General features: G+C 43.8%; 1 protein-coding gene across 1 annotated transcript in view; it reads right to left on the minus strand.

Annotated features, from left to right (window-relative positions):
* The window catches only part of Adam12 (ADAM metallopeptidase domain 12), a 337,673-nt gene that overhangs the window by 186,059 nt on the left and 145,614 nt on the right, over window positions 1-6,000 (minus strand). The window lies entirely within an intron of this gene.

Consider the following 6,000-nt stretch of genomic DNA (forward strand, 5'->3'; position numbering starts at 1 on the left):
ATCGGAGATGCTGAACTCCTAAATCCCCCCAAGCAGTATCCTATTAAATTCTGTGCAAAGGGACACTCCCCTGCCTAGCTTAGAGACACATTAATCCACTTTTGAAAACATTTTCAAACATAAGCATTAAAGGAAAAGTTGACTCCTTCACACTCAGCTATGGAATTGTGTAAATCATAACATGGCATGCTTAAGGAGACGCACAGTCTCCTCTCTCCAAGACACGTGCATTCAAATCAAGTGTGATTCACCACGCTGCCTGCCTGCTGTCAGAAGGGGACCCTTCTCCATTACAGGACGTTTATGTGTGTCTGCTAAGACTAAACACCAGACAATTATCGGGTCATCGGCTAGATTGCAACATTCAAAGAAAGAAACACATGAGAGTCACGCCTTGACTTCTAAGTGTGCTTTAATAGGGGATTTGATTTTTCCTGACTTTGCAATTCTCTGCAGACAAAAAGCAAAAGGGTGAAGAACACAGAATGGAAATCCCTTAGATGAACATTCTGTGGTCTGTAAGTGGGGAACAAGAGCACAAGAGAGAGAAGGGACTTTATGCCTCTTCACTGGCAGAATGAGTTGCTCCCTGTTTCCAAACATGTTAGCACAGTTGATGTCCTTTTGACTTTAGAAACAATGAAACCCAGGAGTGCAGTAGTGGCACATACCTTGGCCCTCAAATTGGGCTTAATGCCACTTAACAAGTGGGAAACCATGCCTGAGACTGGAAACCTAGCCAGCTACCCAAAGCTGGTAAAGCCACGGGTCTTGTAGGAGAACCTGCAGCCACTACCCTACTAAGCCAGTATAACCCCAGCCTACATTCTACATGTTTAATCTCATACTCACAGATCAGTACATTTCTCATCCTTTGTCAATGAAAGTTCTTTTTGCAACAGGAGGATACCATTACACAAAGCTGCAACCAAGCAAAATGAAGACTTGTGGAGCCCAGTCTCAATTGATATTTACCATGCAACTCCTAAACCTATGGCTAGGAGATTATTGCAGAAGAGCTTGTGTGTGTGTGTGTGTGTGTGTGTGTGTGTGTGTGTGTGTATGTGTGTGTGTGTTAGAACTAGAGGAAGAGAATTTGATGTGTGGGTGTATCTTCTAGAATTGCCAAAGAAGCTACAAATGTGGTTGAGTGAACATGATCTAAACAAAGGAGATGACAATAGGCTGGTAAAAGTGTACTGGTGAAAATTCAGAAAGCTTCAATATCCTAGACAAAGAGCTACAGACAACCAAGGAGTGCTAAGGGCAGGAGAAATAGGATCCTCCAGGGAAGATCAATAACTTAGTAATCCAGTTCCAAATAATGAGAGCAGACTGCAAGGACATGTATATGAGGTATGTATATGTGTATGTATATACAAACACACACATTTATGTGCAGTATAATTTAGGTACACTGTGGAGTCAGAAATAGGATTCCCTGCAGCCTGAGTTAAAGGTGGTTGTAAGCTACCTGTCACGGATGCTAAGAAGGAACTTGGGTCTTCTGCAAGAACAGCCGTTACGTTTAGCGGCCGAGCCATCTCTCCAGTCCAAGAAGAAGAAAATTATAACTGAGGTCGGACACTTCATGAGAAACTACATTAAAATAGTCATTAGCCAAGAGAAAAATTTCAAAAGTCCTCAGTGTATATCAAGGGCTTTAATGTTCTTTCCTTCATTTTGATGGGATGGCAGTGCCCTGTCCACTCCAGCTACACAAGCTCATTCAGCAGCTGCTTCCTGAAGCACCATTGCTCTCATGGCTGACATTTCACCAAATCTTCGGCGTTTACATTACTGTAGACGCCTTACTGATACCGGGAAGGATAATAGCCGTGTCTGTTTATTTAAACTGTTACTCAGACAGTGGTGTTTTCCCAGATTCTTGCCCCACTCATCTCCTTATCACCATCCCTTAGGAATCAGAGATTAAATTCCATAATTAATTGTTGATAAGATTATGAAAATATACAGGAACCCTTATGTGCTTTAATGTTAATAACAAGAAGTGGAAAATAGCAGACAGCTAGCATTCCAAGAAAACAGATTTTAATGGATTTGATTTTCCCCACTTGATAGCATATGCTAACTGGTTATTATTCACAGAGCTGCATTTTTATATAGTGCTTCTTGATAAGAGACTCCTGCTGTTCTGAAGAACTCCATACTTCTGTCAGTTGGCTGAGAAAGGAGAAGGGGATCCTGGGAAATTTTGGAGATGTTGCCCTCGACATTCCTGGTTTTAAATCAGTGTTTTTCAACTGCAGTTGATTTCTGTTCCCTGGGGGGACACTGGCAATATCTGGAGACCATTTTTGTTTTCCCACAATCTGGATGACAGACTGTTGGTAGAGGCCAACAATGATGCACCATCCTGTGGTGGGCATGGCAACCTATGGAATAGACTGCCCAGCTGTACAACTAGTGATGTTCAGGCTGAGGCATCTGTGTGAACGTCAGAAGCATTCAGTCTTAGTTGGACTGGTTTTCCTGAAGCTCAGGTACAATGACATTCAAGAACAAATGTCCAAAGCACAGGGCAGACATGCCACACCAGCAGTTCGTCATATAGTTATAGTAAGGAGAAATAGATGGAATTAGGTCTTCCAGTTGCTATTTGATGCTAGATGATTGACCATTTGGATAAGTGGATAGTCTTCTGGGGGACCAAACTGACACTACAAAATATGGGCAGAAGAGAATGAAGGCTCTTGGGAGGGAGAGACAGCAAAACCAGAACCATCTGAGGCACTTGGTTAAACGGTCCTTATTGCAAGGAAAGGCTAGGAAGGGCTCATTGGCACACATGCCCTCCCTGATTTATCTCCTACAGAAATCCCTGATGGACAGGTTGGAAGAGAGTGGAATTTCCCTTCTCCTCTCCCCCTCTCCCCCATCTTTCTCAGTGATCATGCCCTCTTGTCTCTACAAATGGAGTGTTCTCTCAATTATGCTCCTACTTCTTGTCAGAGGAAGACTCTCTGAGAATCAACCACTGACAGAACACTTCTTTTCGAGGATTAATGGAACTTTTCTATTACTTATTATACTGCTGTCAAAACTGTAGCTGGGGAGAGAGCAATGCAAACCAGAATTCTAGAGGCAGGAAGAGGCTGTCAAGTCACCGTGGGGAATTTGGGCAGAGAACCAGTAGCTATTAACCTAGAGGCGCATTGTTCATCCTTTCATTGCTTTTCAAGAATACATCCAGAAAATGTAGATGGTTCATACCTTGATAAAGATGGTGACAGCTATACAACTTGTGAAATCTTTATTGTAGGGTACCTTTCAGTATATAGCCTTGTGACACCTCTATAAAATCTGCTGGCTATGTAAACTGTTTCAAATAGATGAAGATGCACAACAATGTACCCATACAATGCCACTCCTTCCTGGCCTTAAGGGTTGTTTTTTTTAGATTTTAGAAATACACAACTGTGAGAAAATAAATCCTGGTGTCCTGTTGTCATGGAGAAAGGTGCCAGGATCCACTCTAATATCTGTAACAAGAGTCTGTGTCTCACATCAACTGTGAAACACGTAACAATCTTACTGGACAAGCTGTAGAGCACGAGATGGTGAGAGCCGTGTTCTGACAGCAGCTGCTCAGGAGCTCTTCAGGAAGGGTGGTAAGAGAAACATCTGGTGACACTCATGCAGGTTACGAGACACAGGGGATTTCAGGAAGAGATCATTAAAAACATATTTGGGGGGTGCCTAGGGAAATGGTTCAGTGGATAAAGTGCCTGCCTCGTTTTATCTTCTGGATCCTCAGAATCCAAGTCGGTGCCCAGGAGGCATGTCAGCTACCTGCAATCTCAACACTTGGATGCAGATACAAGGCAGGCCTGGGTAAGCTGGTTACCTAGTGTAAGCCTGAAGCATTGAGCTCTGCCTTCAGTGAGATGCCCTGCCTCGGACAGTGATCAAGGAAGTCACCTTTGGACCTCCATATGCATCTGCAAATACATATGCACCCAGACATATGCAAATACACAAGTGCATGTGTGCAATACACCCACTTGTATACACACACACACACACACACACACACACACACACACACACACACGGCTTTTGTCATATCCCATTCCCACCAAACTCCTCTTCCCAACAAATTTCTCTCTTACTCATGCCTTTTGCTTCTGTGCCCACTGCACTTAATTAGGGCTGCCTGCAGGAGCATGGCCGTGGGGTTATTTACCGGAGCAAGGGCAACTTACCAGTGACTACATCCCTGAGAAATATGACCTGCCTCCCCTTCCCTAGCAATCCTTAACTGCTTATAGCTTTTCAGGGAAGGGTGTGGCCTTATGAGCTCCTCCCTCATCCATGATGGAATGTCGATGGACACAGTCTTGTGCAGGCCCTATCCAAATAGCCACTGCTGGTATGAACTTGTGTGTGCACCACCAATGTCATGTCCAGAAGATGACATTCTCAGTACTCTTTTTCCATTCTCTGGCTCTTACATTCTTTCTGCCCCCATTTCCATCATGTCCTTGGCTTAAGGGAAGGATGATAATAGAGCTTATGTGATATGAAAGTAGGAAGGGAAAGTGGGCATGAAAGGGTGGGAACTGGACTGGAGGAGAGGATTGACCAAAAAAAGGATGAGTGAAATGCTACCAGGAGACCTAGTAGTTTATAAGATAATGCTAAAACATAATTTCAAAAGAGTTTGGAGAGAGCTACTTTCCATGGTGAATAACGCTGCTCCCAGAAGCCATAAGTTATTTAACAAGAACACCAGTGCCAGGTATGGGATACCTCCTTATGAATCATTAGTTTGGAGACCCCCCTAAATAATACAGGTTACTGGTATTGCTGTTTCTTTCCTACCATAACTAGACGATAAGCCTCCTACTGTTGTAGACCGCACATGTAGGACATGGAGAAATCAAGTGGAACTGAGCTTGGAGCTTTCTCCCTGCTGGCTGGCTTTCAGAGTGCTGGAAGGTGCTACATGCAGGCTTCTGGGGGCAGAAACTCACCAACAATCTTACTCAGTTATGAACTCTGTAAGTTACAGTATCAACCATTCAGGCAAGATGTGCCCACTGGTGCGGAGTGGCATGAATGTTATTGGGATGGCCGACTACTTTCTGATTGGATTGGAGGAGAAAGAATCTATTCCTAGAACAGCAAGCCTGGTCCAAAGCTCTTGGGTAGTGAGATCATCGGTGCTATGGTAGGAATCTACTACTACTTTGTTTAATGCACAGCATCAAATCTAGCTTTTGGCTTATAGTAGGATTTAGTATACTAGAATGAGTTGGCTTATACTACGATTAGTGTTTCTCTCAGCCTTGGTTTGAGGAGTTTGTTTGCAGAGACTTATAACTGGTCAAGATGCTGAGAATGAGTGAGTACTGAGCGCTCCTCAGTCTTCACCATTAGGTCTGTCACTGTGATGGTTTAACTATGCTTGTCCCAGGGAGTGGCACTCTTAGGATGTGTGGCCTTGTTGGAGGAAGTGTGTCACTGTAGGGGTGGGCTTTGAGACCCTCCTCTTAGCCACATGGAAGCCAGTCTTCTCCTGTTGGCCTTTGGAACAAGATGTAGAGCTCTCAGCTCCTCCAGCGCTATGCCTGCCTGTATGCTGCCATGCTTCCCACCATGATGATAATGGACTGAACCTCTGAATACCTAAGCCAGCCCCAATTAAATGTCCTTAATAAGAATTGCCTTGGTCAAGGTGTCTCTTCACAGCAGTGGGAACCCTAAGACACTCACTGAACCTAGAGCTCACTAACTGGCTAGACTCACTATGTACTAAGCCCCAGGGGTGCTTCTGTTCCCCAACCCCAGAGAGGTCACATGAATGCTAAGGCTCTAGACTCAGGCCCTCATGTTTTTTCAGCAAGTGCTTTACTGATTGAGTTATCTCCCCAGTGTCTCACTTTTCTTTCTTTCTTTCTTTCTTTCTTTCTTTCTTTCTTTCTTTCTTTCTTTCTTTCTTTCTTTCTTTCTTTCTTTCTTTCTTTCTTTCTCTCT

The sequence above is a fragment of the Mus caroli genome, chromosome 7 (assembly GCF_900094665.2).
Source record: "Mus caroli chromosome 7, CAROLI_EIJ_v1.1, whole genome shotgun sequence".
Lineage (NCBI taxonomy): Eukaryota > Metazoa > Chordata > Mammalia > Rodentia > Muridae > Mus > Mus caroli.